This window comes from Chelonia mydas, chromosome 3, assembly GCF_015237465.2.
Source record: "Chelonia mydas isolate rCheMyd1 chromosome 3, rCheMyd1.pri.v2, whole genome shotgun sequence".
Lineage (NCBI taxonomy): Eukaryota > Metazoa > Chordata > Testudines > Cheloniidae > Chelonia > Chelonia mydas.
In genome coordinates, this window is record NC_057851.1 from 165,959,553 (window position 1) to 165,975,040 (window position 15,488).

General features: G+C 43.5%; 1 long non-coding RNA gene across 1 annotated transcript in view; it reads left to right on the forward strand.

The window, feature by feature from the left end:
- Positions 1-14,859, forward strand: part of LOC122465203 — a 45,007-nt gene extending 30,148 nt beyond the window's left edge. Inside the window, exons 3-5 of the long non-coding RNA XR_006289871.1 lie at positions 8,329-8,459; positions 8,857-9,000; positions 13,022-14,859. This is a non-coding gene — a long non-coding RNA (uncharacterized LOC122465203). The remainder of the gene's footprint in view (positions 1-8,328; positions 8,460-8,856; positions 9,001-13,021) is intronic.
- Positions 14,860-15,488: the final 629 nt, after the last annotated feature.

Consider the following 15,488-nt stretch of genomic DNA (forward strand, 5'->3'; position numbering starts at 1 on the left):
CAATGTGACTTTTGACAGGAAAGATTTTGGCGACTAAATACATCCACCAGAACAAGCGACTTATTTCTTTTGCCTCCATGTTTCTCAACAAAGTGCCAGTGTAGACACAGCGCTTGATTTCATCATCTTAATTGGCCTCCAGGAGGTGTCCCACAATGCCCGTCATGACCTCTCTGGTCAACAGTTTGAACTGCACTGCCCTGCAGCCAGGTAAAAACCATCTGCCCCTCCCCCATAGAAGCCCTGGGAATTTTTGAAATTCCATTTCCTGCTGGCTTGGTGTGGAGAGGTCTCATCACATCTTCCCAGATGACCATGGTGGGTTATCGCACCAAATCCTCTCTTGCTTGGATCACTGAAGAGCTGTTGGATCTGCTCAGTATATGGGGAGAGGAGGCTGCGCAGTCCAATCTGCGCTTCACCCATAGGAATTGGGATACCTACAGGCAGATTTCTCGAGGCTTTTGCTAAAAGGTCTATGATTGGGACATGCTGCAGTGCAGAGCGAAGATAAAGAAGCTGAGGCAGGTGTACCATAAGGCGAGGAAGGCAAACTGTCACTCAGGGGCTTCACCTAAGACCTGCCGGTACTATAAGGAACTCAACGGTACCCTTGGTGGCAATCCCACCTCCATCGCCAAGAGGCCTGTGGATACTTCGGAGGGAACAAAGGTGGTGGAAAGAGAACCTAACCTGAAAGATGAAGTTATTGATGAAGAGGTGGAGTTAGATGAGGATGTGCAGCTCCTGGCGGGATTGCCCGCTGGGGCAGGCAGCCAGGAACTGTTCTCCACTCCAGAGGTACCTAACCAGTGTCAGCAGTTGCTCTCCAGAGAGCAAGAAGCAGGAGATGAGACACCTGGTAAGTGGATGTGACTTGTGTAGTGCGGAGGTGGGTTCAGGGTATAGAAATGTGGGATGCTGGTTGTGTTTCTGTGAGGTGGACATTTCCCTATGTAGCTAATAGGTACAGTGGAACAGGGTGTGATGCACGCTGAGCTCTCCTGGGAATCCTTCAGAGAGATCTTGAGGAAAGTTTCCTGGAGGTGCTCGGCAATCCTCAGCCAAAGGTTCTGTGGCAGAGCAGCTTTGATCCTTCCCCCATTGTAGGAAACTTTCCCGCATCATTTGGCGAGCAGCATAGGGAGCAGGGCAGAAGTCACAAGCGTGGAGTAGATGTACTCTCATTTCCCTGCTCACCCTAAGCAGTGAGATGTCTGCTAGAATGATCCCTGCCTGTGGAAAAGTGCAGGAGAATTTTAGATTTTTTTTTTCCATAGAATGCTGCACCACAACCCTTGCAAAGAGTGTGTTCTCTTTTCCCCATATGGAGCACCCACCACACACACACACACACACACACACACACACACACACACACACCATACTTTGGTGCTCCACCACACACACACACACACACACCATACTTTGGCTGTTCACTGAGATGTGTGCCTGGCTAGGGACAGTGAGAAACTGATTGCAATGTTGCAAAAGGAATATATAACTGGAATGTTAAAATGCTGTGTGTGAATTTAACAATCCCATTTTTGTGCATTGTACTCTGTGCCTCACCAGATATGGCCTTCAGGAACACTCCACACACCCCTGCCAAGTGTCTCCACCAGATAAGAAAGTGTCCAAGATGCAGCAAAGAAGACGTGTTCCGGGAGGTACTGCAGTGCTCCAATGCAGAAAAAAGGGAATGTAAGGAGTGCTGGGAAGCCGAACGGCAGGATAGAAAAGAGAATCAAGTGTTTGTTAAGGACGCAACTGAGAAGATGATTAAAGTAATGGAGAAGTAAACGCAGATGCTGCAGTCCTTAATAGTGCTGGAGACTGAGCAAATACTTGCTTAGAATCATAGTCTCATAGAAGATTAGGGTTGGAAGAGACCTTAGGAGGTCTTCTAGTCCAACCCCCTGCTCAAAGCAGGACCACCATCAACTAAATCATCCCAGCCAGGGCTTTGTCAAGCCAGGCCTTAAAAACCTCTGAGAATGGAGATTCCACCACCTCCCTAGGTAACCCATTCCAGTGCTTCACCACCCTCCTAGTGAAATTGTGTTTTCTAATATCCAACCTAGACCTCCCCTACTGCAACTTGAGACCATTGATCCTTGTTCTGTCATCTGCCATCACTGAGAACAGCTGAGCTCCATCCTCTTTGGAACCCCTTTCAGCTAGTTGAAGGCTGCTATCAAATCCACCCTCACTCTTCTCTTTTGCAGACTAAACAAGCCCAGTTCCCTCAGCCTCTTCTCATAAGTCATGTGCCCCAGCCCCCTGATGATTTTATTGTCCTCCGCTGGACACTCTCTCCAATTTGTCCACATCCTTTCTGTAGTGGGGGCCCCAAAACTGGATGCAATACTCCAGATGTGGCCTCATCAGTGCTGTATAGAGGGGAATAATCACTTCCCTCGATCTGCTGGCAATGCTCTGACTAATGCAGCCCAATATGCCATTAGCCTTCTTGGCAACAAGGGCACACTGCTGACTCATATCCAGCTTCTCATCCACTGTAATTCCCAGGTCCTTTTCTGCAGAACTGCTGCTTAACCAGTTGGTCCCCAGCCTGTAGTGGTGCATGGGATTCTTCCGTTCTAAGTGCAGGACTCTGCACTTGTCCTTGTTGCCCTCCCCTGCAGCACATTCAGAACACTTTTCTATGCCCCCAACCCCAAACTCCACCCACACAGTCCTTTCCACTTTTCGGGACTTCTTGGTTTTGTCTTCACTCCACCCCCTCAGACAACTTTAACAATGATAGCTGGACCTACACACAATTGTGAAAGTCAGTCCTTCCCTGGTTCCTCCTTTTCCAGCAGGCATCCGAGTGTTTGTGTGCTGTTTCTTGTTCAATAAAAGCAAAGTTTTTTTAATGGTGAATCACCTTTATTTTTTTTCTACAAATTGAGACTGCAGGCACTACCAGTACATGAACAGGTGTTATTAGTGTTTCTTACAGGAACATAAGGCCCAAAATGACACCATTGCATCCTAGGAAAACTAACACTGGTGACAGATATATACATTACTGGTGCTCATTGTCAGAGTGCTGCATCAAAGCCTCCTTGATTTGAATTGCCCCCCTCTGACAGCCCTGGTATCTGGCTGCTCAAAATCAGCAGCCAAGCCATCTGCCTCAACATTCCACCCTTGAGCAAACCTTTCACCCTTAGTGTCACAGAGATTATGCAATGTACAGCATGCAGCTGTGACCATGGGAATATTGTCCTCATTAAGGTCTAGCCTGCCATAAAGGCATCGCCAGCGTACCTTAAATATGCCAAAGGCACATTCAATGGTCATTGGGCACGTATTTATCCTGTTGTTGAACCGCTTCTTATTGCTGTCCAGGTTTCCTGTGTGAGGTTTCATGAGCCACGACTGGAAGGGGGAAACAGGGTCTCCCAGGATCACTGTGGGCATTTCAGCATCCCCCCACTGTAATTTTCTGGTTTGACAAGGAAGTCCCCACTTGCAGCTTTCTGTACAGTCTGGTGTTCCTGAAGATGCATGCATCATGCACCTTCCTGAACCACCTCGCGTTGATGTCAGTGAAATGCCCTCAGTAATCCACAAGCTCCTGCAACACCATGGAGCAGTACCTCTTCCTATTGATGTACTCTGTTGCAAGGTGATCTGGTGCCAGAATTGGAATATGTGCGCCATTTATCACCCTCCACTGTTTGGGAAACCCATTTCTGCAAAGCCCTCCACTATTTCATGCACATTTCCCAGAGTCACAGCCCTTCGTAACAGGATGCAATTTATTGCCCTGCACACTTGCATGAACGCAGCTCCACTGGTTGACTTCCCCACTCCAAATTAATTTGTGACTGACTGGTATCAGTCTGGAGTTGCCAGCTTCCACACAGGAATTGTCACACACTTCTCTACCAGGTGGGCAGCTCTTATTCTGGTGTCCTCGCACCACAGGTCTGGGGTGAGCTCCACACACAGTTCCAGGAAGGCGGCTTTCTGCATCTGAAAGTTTTGTAGCACTGCACTTTAGCTGCACTGTTCTTCATCCCACACCTGCATGACGATATGATCCCACCATTCAGTTCTTGTTTTCCAAGCCCAAAAGCAATGGTCTACCCTATGCAGCTACTCTGTGAATGCCAAAAGCAATATCAAGTTGCTCCTCCTATCCATGTCATGCAGAATGTCTGGTGCCTGTGAGTCTTCTTCAGTTAGGAACTTGACGATTAACTTCACTGCTATCCACGATGTCTTATGACAGTTATCAGAGCATAGGAGAGCAGTGCAGGTTACATCCCTTCTCACAAAGATGCCGGGGTGCACAGCAGAGAATGGCCATTGCAAAAACGCTGCTAAAGAAAGCCAGAAGCCCATGGAGTACTGGGACACAAGGCAATGCATCACAGGACATTTAGCCAGATCTCCAGATGCGCTGCGATCCACTCTGCCTTCCCACAACACCTAGTGACAGAAGGTGTCAAGCTGGACTGTGGGATAGGTACTCACATGCTGTCGACAATGATGCCCCCAGTGTGTACACGATCTGCCAACAGAGGGCTCAAGTATGAACATGAAATTCTGATTTTTATGTCGTCGTCTTTCAGGTGTCATCATCACTTTTGTTGACAAAAACTGGTAGTGTAGACATGGCCTTTTTCTCACCTCTGTCTCTGTCTTGCTGGAGGGTGTCATGGAGTGTGGGAAAGTCAGGGCCCTGCATCCCCCACTTTCTGCGATTCACCATGACTCTCAGCCAGCAGGTGAAAGAGAAGGTTTATTAGATGAGACGAACGCAGTCTAAAACAGAGCTTGTAGGTACAGAAAACAGGATCCCTGAGTCATGTCCATCTTGGGGAGTGGGGAGCCCAGACCCAGGTTCTGGGTCTCCCCCTGTCTTCCCAGCCAGCCCCAAACTGAAACTCCCTTCAGCAGTCTCACCCAGCCACACACCCCGGCTCCTCCTCCTCCAGCCTTTGTCCAGTTTCCCGGGATGAAGGTGTCACCTAGCCCCAACCCCCTCCTGGGCTCAGGTTACACAGGGCAGCCACCATAGGTTATGTGCTGGCCGTCAAGTATCATTCCTCAGTGAAGTCACACCCTTATATCCTACCACCATTTAGTATTAATGCAGACAGTAAACTAGTAAAACTCCCATGCAACATTACCAGGTTAATACTCTCTACTCCCTGCTCCGTCACAGAGGGACATAGGCCAAGTCACTTAAAATGAAAGCTCTTTGGGTCAGTTTGTTCTGTTTGTACATTGCCTTGCACAAGGGGGTCCTGGCCCATGACTGGGGCTCCTAAGGACTATGATAATACAAAAATAATTATAATAATATTAACCTCTCTCTCCTTTCGTCCATTTGTTATGGACAAATGACTATTTACCGAACTCACAGGGATGTTGTAAAATTAGGGCCATGAAATACTTGGATGAAAGTAGAATTGTTAATGTCAGAAAATTAAAACAATAACAGTCTAGGATTACTATGAATTTATTAATACAATAATAAAATACTTTCCTTGTCTTTCAAATGGGGATATTTTTTGAATTTAGAATATCAAACCAACCTATGTCAAAAGTCTCCTCTCTTGCCTGTAGTGTGTTTTTATTCTGTATTCTGCAATAGAAGTTCTATATGGAATTTAAATGCTGATTATGCAAGAGATCAGTGAGGTGGATCATTGCTCCAGCATGCAGCTCAATAAGGAGAATTTTGCCCTTAATCTCCTTCTGGTAAATAATAAATAATTTTGATTCTCAATCCTTTCCAAATGACGAAGAGCCTCTTATTCACAGTGCTTACATATGGCATTATATCAGACACAGAATACCGAGACGCTCATCCAAAAATAGCCAGTCAGAACATATATTCTTGCAAGAAAAGAATATGTATTATTAATGAAAGAAAAACATTATATATTTCCCTGAACCCCAGATGAGATTATAACCTATGACACTGTAAAATGTACTGTACAGACCAATAAAGCCCAGATAAAACCAATTATCCTGAAGTAATCACACAAAGCAAGAAAAAGAAACAAAAAAGAATTTGCTCATAAAAATCTTACCCCGCAACGCCCCCCAAAAACGTTTCTTGTGTTGCACATAGGTCTCTTAACTAAAATCCTACCCAACATTATAATTGCAGAAGGTCAGGTAAATATCATTTCAGGTAGTGGTGGGTTTTTCTAGGGGAAAATACTGATAGGATCAAATGTCTTCTCCTACAGAGCTAAATGCTCAAGAAAAATGAAAAGCAGGATTTTATTATATTTGTATTGAAAACAGAAACTAAAGATAGCAATGGTGTTTTGAACATACAGTCTTCTTCAGAAATGATTTGTAAAGCAAAGTGCTAGATTAAAATGAGTCTTACTTTAAGCACGTGTGATCCTATTAAAGTCAGTGGGACTCCCCACGTGATTGAAATTAGGCACTTGCTGAATCTGGGCCTACATGATTAAATGTATGAGTTGAGATTTTCAGTGCAGTATAGTGGAAATCCTTAATGGACAAGGTGTGTCTAAACCAGGCCCACCAACATCAATTCCGGTACCTAGGGCAGAACAGTCAATGGGTCCCCCGCTGGTGCCCAGTAAGCTGCCGGCTGTGCTTCTGGGCGTGCTCTTCTAGCATGACCAGGGCTGCCTGCCCGCCTGCCTTTGCCACTGCCGGTACCACCCCTCGCACGCCTAGGAGCATAGGCACCGACTGCAAGATTTCCCAGTGGTGCTCGACACCCTACTCCATCATAGGCCCCTTCCCCCAATGCCCCACCCCCGCTCCACCTCTTCCCACCGCTGTTCCGTCCCCTCCCCCAAGGGCGCTCCATATACAACTAGTGCCTCTCCATAGTTGGGGGGCATGATCTAAAGGGCAGGGCACATGCCGCCCTCCCTGCCCAGCCCAGGGCCACCACCACGCTCTCCCCACCCCATGTACCTGGGGGCACTTTGTCCTCCTGCTGGGCCTGTCTCCCCTCCCCGCAGCATGTTCTGCCATGCTCCCTGGTGGGCAGGAGCAGGAGGGAGCTGCTTTTACCGCCAGCCCCTCCTAATCGCTGCTCTGAAGCCTGGGCCTGGGCAGGGAGCGGAAGTCACCTTCCCAGCCAGGCTCTCTCAGGCAGCCACCACGCAGGACTGCAGAGCAGAGTCTCAGTGGCTTGATCAAGGGGCTGGTGCCGCCCCTTCCACTCCTGGCATCTGGGCCATGCATGGCCCAGGTCTGCCCCTGCCCTACCTCTCCCCAACCACTGCTCCTTCCCCTCCCCCAAGTGCTTCCAGCACGCCACCAAACAGCTGACAGCTGTGGGTGGGAGGCACTGGGGGGAGATGGGGATGACCTGATTGGCAGGGCCTGCTGTCAGCTGGAGGTGCTGCGGGGGGAGTAGGGACCTGCTGGTGGGTGCCTAGGAGCCCTGTGGCCTGCCCGAACGATTTAAAAGGGCCTGGGCTCCTGGCCACCACCGCTGCTACCGCAGCAGCAGCGATGGCCAGGTGCCCCAGGCCCTTTTAAATCGCTCGGGCTCCTGGGCAATTGCCCCCTTTGCCAGCCCCCGCTCCCAGCAGGCCTGGTCTAAACCCATTGTCCTGCAAAATGTCAATCATGGTACCTGGCGCAGAATGGGAAACACTGTCAAGTGCTTAAAGCACAAGGCCTAGGAATCAGAACTCCTGGGTTCTAGTGCCACTCCCGCTACTGATTGACTAGTCGTACTGCGCTCTCTTTTTTCCTCTCTAAAACAGATGTAACAATCACTATCCCACAGGGATGTTGTAATGATGAAAAATGCTACAGTGTAATTGTGAATTAATGTGCTACGGTAGGAGTATTTCAGGATGAATCAAAAATAACATTTTATTCCAATTTTATCTGACTTATTGAGCGATCTTCCCCTCGTTTTGTTGCTAGGCTCAGAAAAAATGTCCACTATCATGTTGATGCTGCTTTGGGTCTAGTTTTGAATCATGTTTTCGTTATCTAGGTCCAGAAGGACAGTTTTTCTGAGAAGTAAGTGGATGAGCATGAAAAGTGATATTGGTAAAATGCAAAATTAGAATCTTTATATGTGAGGTAAAAAATGGGAGAAATGAGATTCATCACCCGGCTGACACAGCATAAATTATTCAGTGTACAGGAATCAATTTGGGGCCTCCTTGCTCTGCAAACCTGAACTGTAGACAGCTTTCCAAGCTCCATGGGGTGGGTATATGTTAGTAAATTCAAGGTAATCTTGTTTTTTAATGAATCTTCCTTTAGTAGAAAAAAATCTCGGAACTATATCTGGAATTTGGTAACTTATCCAAACTGAACAAAATGTTTCTGTCTTTTGAGGTTCACTTATTGTTAGTGGCAAATGGAAATGTGTCTAATGATCAACTAGGCTAGGATGGAACAAGAAGATTGGTGAACTGAACTTAAACTCAAGAACCTGCTTTCGTGTTCCAGATACTGCCTGAAGAGGGGTATGTATCTGTAGAAAGTTAAGCTGCAGGAAATGATTAAGCACCAACAAATAACAGGAGGCCAGATTCTGCTCTCCCTTACACACTGGTGTAAATGGAGAGTGGCTCCACAGAAGTCTATAGAATTCATTTAATATGAGTAGGGAATCTGACCTTGTGCATAAATGGAGTGGGGAACAGGAGTGAGGGTTAAACTTTGATATTAAAAAAACAAATCACGTTTTTAATGAATGTGTTCATGGCCTTTCATCAAACTGTTCAAATGAGAGCAAAAACACAGTGCTTCCTACCACATATTTTAAATTGCCAGGGTTAAATGAGAGCAGCTTGTTTTCCTTCTCTGTTTAGCAAGATTTATCATATCAAATATTTAAATTTTGTATCACTTTCTTTTAAGTTAATTTGTATACCCTGAACATCACTGTAACTGACATTGCAGTCAGAGACAACCCCCATACTGAAGTCTGTTAAGGAAGCCCAGCTGAATAATCAGACCACTTCCTGAACTACTGGCAAGCTCAGAGGAACACAGAAGCTACAGGTAAACAGAAATACAAAACCGAGACATGGGAAAACAGTAAATATTAGAACCAAAGAGAGTGAGCACTCAAGAGCTAAAGGAAAGGTCCAAAAATAAATTCCAAAACCTCCTAGACTTATAATAGTACTTTGCACTGCAGTAGTGCCCTCTGAGGATCTCAAAACACCTTTAAAGTATTAGTGAATTAAGCCATTTTCAGGGCAAATTTAAGCACAAAAGGTTAGGTGACAATCAAGGTGGTGCACAAAATCTGTGACAAAGCTGGAACTATATTAGTATTAATAGCATTGTTTATTATTTTTTATTACTTGTATTACAGTGGTGTCTAGCGATGCCATTATTCTAGGCACTGTACAAACACATGGTAAGAGATAGTCCAGACGCAGGGTGGCAGGGGAAACAGAAAAAGAGAAATGTGAATTGATTTGCTCCACGTCACACAGCAGATCAGTGGCAGATCTGGGAATCAAACCCAGCTGTCTTGAGTGCTAGTCTGTGCTTTAAACACAGGACCAAGATCCTTCCTCTCCACAAAGAAAAGTTACAATGAAAATGTTACTTTGTCTTTAATATCTATAGCTGATCATTAGAATAAAACTATCTGAGCAATGGGTAAGCAGGTTTAATGATAACCTGCTTTCTGAAAACATGACATAATGCTAGTAAGACATTCTGGTTGTATCTTTCCAAAGTGACAAGAATGTCTCTTGACTATTGTTCACAGAGAATAGTTTCTCTCCATAAATATTGATGTAAAATCTGAAAAGAACTATGGGGGGAGGAAGGGGAAAGAAGCTTCTGTGGTATTGGAAAAGAGTCATCTCATACATTTAGAGCAAACTCTTAAAATATTTAAATGATGTTCAGGCCTTACAGCAGCACCTCCAGACATAGACTCTTGAATCTCATAAATTGCATACCATTCAAAGTGTCATCTGTACTAGGCTGTCAGTGTAACCAAGAAGGCCCCATACGAACTGCTGGCTAATAGCCTGATACTTATCAATACCCCTCACCCCTTGCTCTTAGTTAGAGCATTTCATAAAGCAGCTTATTTAAAAAAGACAGCATTTAAGGTTTATCAGTCTTGACACCCTTTGTGCCTTCTAAGCAATTTCCTCCCAGTTACTCTCATTTTTTGAGTTATGTGCAAAACTGACTTGAAAATATTACTGTAATGTAACAACTAAATGACACACACCAGGCCAATTTCCTATTGAGGGTTTGGTTCATTTCCATATATACCTCTAGTTTCTATTGGACTAGAAATATAATTCTTTTTAATTAGAATTTCTAATGACATCTTTAACTCATCACACTTCAAAGACTAATATAAAAATCAAAGGGAAAAGCAGGGGAATGGCAATCACGCTTTCATAACAACTGTAAAGGATGTTATCACCATTAAAGATATTAAATCCATTCATCCACCATAACTACCACCAGACAATAAAAACCTTACATTTCTTAAAAAAAATAAATTGACCTAGGCACATGAAATTGAACTTCAAAGGTGACTCTTCCCTTACTTCACTCCACTCTGTGTGTGTGTGTGTGTGTGTATAGAGAAAAGGTGAAATGTTGTGAGTGGAAGACGGACTGTAAGCCTTATCTCTGAATTTCGTATCTTATGTCAGCTAGTGCCACAACCTTAACATTGTTGTTAACATGATGTTTATAAATGCAGGAGGGTTATAAAGTGTGATGGGTGAATCTCAAAAGCTTTGGCTGTATTTAGATTTCAAACTCCTCAGAGCTTTTGGCCATCAGTAAAATGATCATCTAAATGTTCATGTGCTTAATCAAACCTATTGTGGTTCCTATTCTTCTCGTCTTTTTTAAGGAAACACAACCCTTAAATAATAATAAAAAATAGCTCTGGATGTGTTTACACAACCCTAGTTAACTAGAAATACTGGGCCAGCTCCACAGCTGGTGTCAAGTGACATAATTCTGGTGACAACATTTCCTTCAATGGAGCTATGCTGATTTACACTAAGTATCTGGCCCACTATTACGACGTCTTGCTTGACATAATGAGGCTAAAACATGTATCCTCTTGGTTCTGCTTTTCCTTACACTGATTTTACACTGGTGTAAGTGAGATCAGAATCAGGCCTTTTGACTTTATTTTTTTTTTCATTGACTAATGATATCAAAACAGTGTATCATTTTAATGTAATTACATTTTATGTCAGTTGTAACTCTATAACATTGGAGCATATTCGTTGATCTGTGTATTGAATCAGGTGAATTGTTGTGCTTGTGAATGAAATACAAAACATAAGATTAGAATTAAGCTCCTCACTGTTCTATTACTGAAGGTTGTGTTGGCTTTTAATCAGGTTTTACAAGAGTGAATTTTATGATGCATTGTCTTCTGGGATCTTTTTGACAGCTTGTAAGGTTGCCATATTAACATTTCAAAATGGCAAATTATAATCTGATTTCTAAATATTTGAGACAGAACCAGTGGTATCTAGTTGAGCACTAACAGTGTTAGTCCTTTATGTTCAAGCTTTGAAAACAAAATAGAGGCCCAATCCTGCAAGTACCTAGGGGAATGATCCTTACTTAAGTCAATGTGACTTCTGTTGTGAGCAACAACTTCTCACAGCACTAAGGGATTATAAATTCAGGCTCTATATTTATGCTAGGAATGGACACTTTTTAAGGGAGACAATTTACTTGTCTGGGCCTTACTATTCAGTATTCACTTCCTTCCCAGTCAATCAGAAATATCTTAAGGCTTAAAATTACGCTGCCTTGTCACATGATCGCACTTTATTAACTCTTTGAAGCTCATATATTTCCAGGATGGTGTTAAAATAGCAGGTTTAATTTTTCTGACTGTGTTTTTCCTGGTCTTTGAGCTATACAGATGTCTTGCCTAATACCGAATAATCCTGGATCCTAACCTGCTATATTCTAGGGCATGAGAGTGGAAACCATGGTAGTGTATTGTGGCTTATACTGTTTTGATGTTGTTATGATAACTAAATGTCTGTATGTGCACATTAAATAAAATAGTCAAATAGTTTTACTTGTAAGACACCCTCTCATGTCTAAACCATACTTCATATAATACTCTAGTACCCTCTGTTTATTGTTGGCTACTTGTTTTATTTTGGTCACTATGTTCTGCTTTATAAATTGACATGGCCAAAGCCCCATGTACTCTGCGGCAAATTTTGCAGCAGCTTCAGATAAATCTGTAAAAATGGACAGTTTTATTGAATTCAGTATGAAAATGAATAAAGTCAGTTCAATAGCTCCTGTTATTTATTTTGATATTTAATTCAATTTTATGTTGGACTCACATTTTCAGTATGCCACAGATTGTCATATTTAGGTTTCAGAGTTAACAGTCCATTAAGATGAATGTGTGCAATTCCCTCCTTTAAACAATTGTTTCAGGCTCTCTGCAGACTCAGGCAGACATCACTGTACTTTGAGATTCCAATAAAAACCACAAGGCCATCTTTAGTGAATGTGTTTGATTTATAATCTGCAAATATGAAGTGAATTTAGTGCTTGTGAAAGGTGCCAGATTGACAGATCTACAGAACAGATACCACGCAAATAATGCCAGTGGAGATTGCTCCAAACCCACCCCTTCTGCATGCTCCATCATTTCTTGGGGGGTGCGGTAATGCTCACTCTAAGCCATTTCAATCCTGTGCTGAAATCACAAACAAGGATGCAACTGAGTGCCAGTTCTGGCACAAGGTGTTGGTTTTATTTATTTATTTATTTATTTATTTTAATGTAAACACTTAACAGACACCACCAACTTACTCTTCTTTGGCCACTTAAAGGTCATTGGCTGGCAGTAGCTCTGAGTCACAAACGACTGGATTCATTCGGGTTACCTAGAAGTCTCCGTATCCCAAAACTAGCATGTCCCCTCTGATAGGGTTTAAGTAATGGTGCATTTGGTTTTTATTTTTGATAGCGAGCAGCTGAGCAGAGTTTAGGGCAGAAATTTACCCTTCTCTCTCTCTCTCTTCCTTCCATGCAGAAAATTTCGTAAACAGTTCACCCGGTCACAGTTAAAAAGAGCTTCCAGAACACCTTGTGCTCCAATCACTGTGACGACAAAGTCCCTTGTGAACCACAGGCTAGTATGGACGGAACCAGCAACCATCATGCACTGAAGATATAGCAGCAACACAATCACATCAGTTTTTTACATTGCAAATGCCGATGTGAAAAGATATTCTGAGTCTTAACGTATATAAAAAACAAATACTGGGGGGCCAGATTGCAGCTGACTCCTGTGTTCTGGACATGACACAACTGCAGCCCTTGCATTCTCCTTGTGTGCAAGGACTGTTGCTGGCTACCAGTGTTAGCCTGTCTCATTAGGGGCATGCAGACAGTCCCACTCCTCTCTCCACACCAGTCGTCAGAGTTGGCTGATCACTGAGTGGGAATACACTGTTCCTGTTAAGGGGTGTGGTTGCTGCATGCTTCCCCTGTACTTGCCTATGCCTTCTGGAGCTCCTGGTGGGGGACTGGTGCAGAACTACACCACCTGGATCATTGTTTTTAAAGCACAGTTTAGCTAATAGGGCCACATTTTCAAAATTGGCCATTGACTGTGGGTGTCTGGATTTTCAATGTTCAACTTGAGGCACCTTGGGTCTGATTTTCAAAAGTATTGAGTATCCATAACTCCAACTGAGGGCAAATAAAGGAGATGTGGGTGTCCAGCACTTCTGAAAGGCCAAAGGTCTCTAAAATGGGGCACTCACTTTTCAAAACGTTGGCTGAGTAAGCTTTGGTGTGATCCAGAAAACTATTAATGTGAGTGGACCTCCCCTGGACTAGTTGCATGTTTAGGGGCTACGCCCATTATTTATTTATATATTTAAGTATTATTTCAATTTATAATGATGTAAAAGCACCTCTCTGGGTGCCTTTGATATAATTCAAAATAACAATTCAACAACAAAAAACCTGCAACAGATCCCTATTGAAACTCCACCCCAACACAAACAAATTGGAGGGATTTTTTCCCATCAAAACTCCTTCTCCAATAAACAAATACCACCTTAGTCAGATGGGCAAAAAGATGGTTTCACAGCATGATCTGAAATTCACGGGTCCCAGACTGTTTTGGGTGAAAGGTGGAAGCTTGTTCCACAGCTGAGGGGTCATCCTGGAGAATGCTGTATCTTTAGCGCCAGCTTTGAGGGGACTTCAACTTATCTATCTCTGCAGTCGGGAACAGCTGCAGGATGGCATAGAGGCAGAGGTAGGTCTGAACTGAGTCAGAAAGGGAAGATGCCAATAATTCACCAGACTGGCAGCATCAAGTGTTGGTTTCTTGAAGCAAGGTCACCCAGATGCTTCCTTAAGAAAAGTAGGTACTCAGATCTCCCAAAGGGAGGTGATGACAATCTACACCAGTGCTGTACTTACTACTTCACCACTGTTCACCAGACAGGAAAGCAGACAGCTCAAATCAAATGTGTTGTGTTCACAAAATCTGTTATTTCCTCACAACAGGAGGGATTCTCAGTAGGTACTGGAAGGAGACAGCCTGTTCTCATTAGCGAGAATTGCAGGAGCCAGCCTTTATAACCAGCAGACGTGGAAACACCTTCTGTGTAATGAATTCCTTCCCCCTCAAAGTTATAAAACGTCATTATTTAGCAAAGTACATGATTAAAACTATGAAAAACTTGTACAGGAAAAAGCTGTGTCTCCCACAAACATCCCTGAAATCATATGCAGCAAATTCATTTTCAAAATGTCATGTAAATGTGTGGTTTCAGAGTAACAGCCGTGTTAGTCTGTATTCGCAAAAAGAAAAGGAGTACTTGTGGCACCTTAGAGACTAACCAATTTATTTGGGCATAAGCATCGGATGCATCTGATGAAGTGAGCTGTAGCTCACGAAAGCTTATGCTCAAATAAATTGGTTAGTCTCTAAGGTGCCACAAGTACTCCTTTTCTTTTTATGTAAATGTGTGGTTGTGGGCTTTGTGTCTGGTTTCCCTGCCTTACTGAGTCTGAACTAGACATTTTCTTTTACAGTTTCAGGTACTACAGTGTCCAATGATTATTTTCTAAAATCCTGTGTATTCTGTGTGTTCTCTTCTGCTTTTGAAGTAAATATTTGTATACTTGTAATAGTCTGGGGTGAAGTTGATGGTTTTTTTCTCTTCCTCTGAGAGAAAACTCTTAACATTGTTTATTGTTATGTAACCAGCTGCCTGATTCAGTCAAACTTTTGTTTCAAGAAATCTGAGGCAATATGGTTACTCCTTATATACTTTGCTTTTGGCAATGTTTGTTGATAAATGTGCCTGGAGAGTTATTTTAAAATGTGCTTTAAGAAGAAAATCTTCTCCAAAGCATACAGCTCACTTAGTCTGGGAGTCACAGAACTCCACAGGAAGTCATATCCTGGCCCCACACTTTGCTGAGCAGGAGTGGAACCATTTCCCAGGCTAGAATAGACTTCACAGCTCTAATGT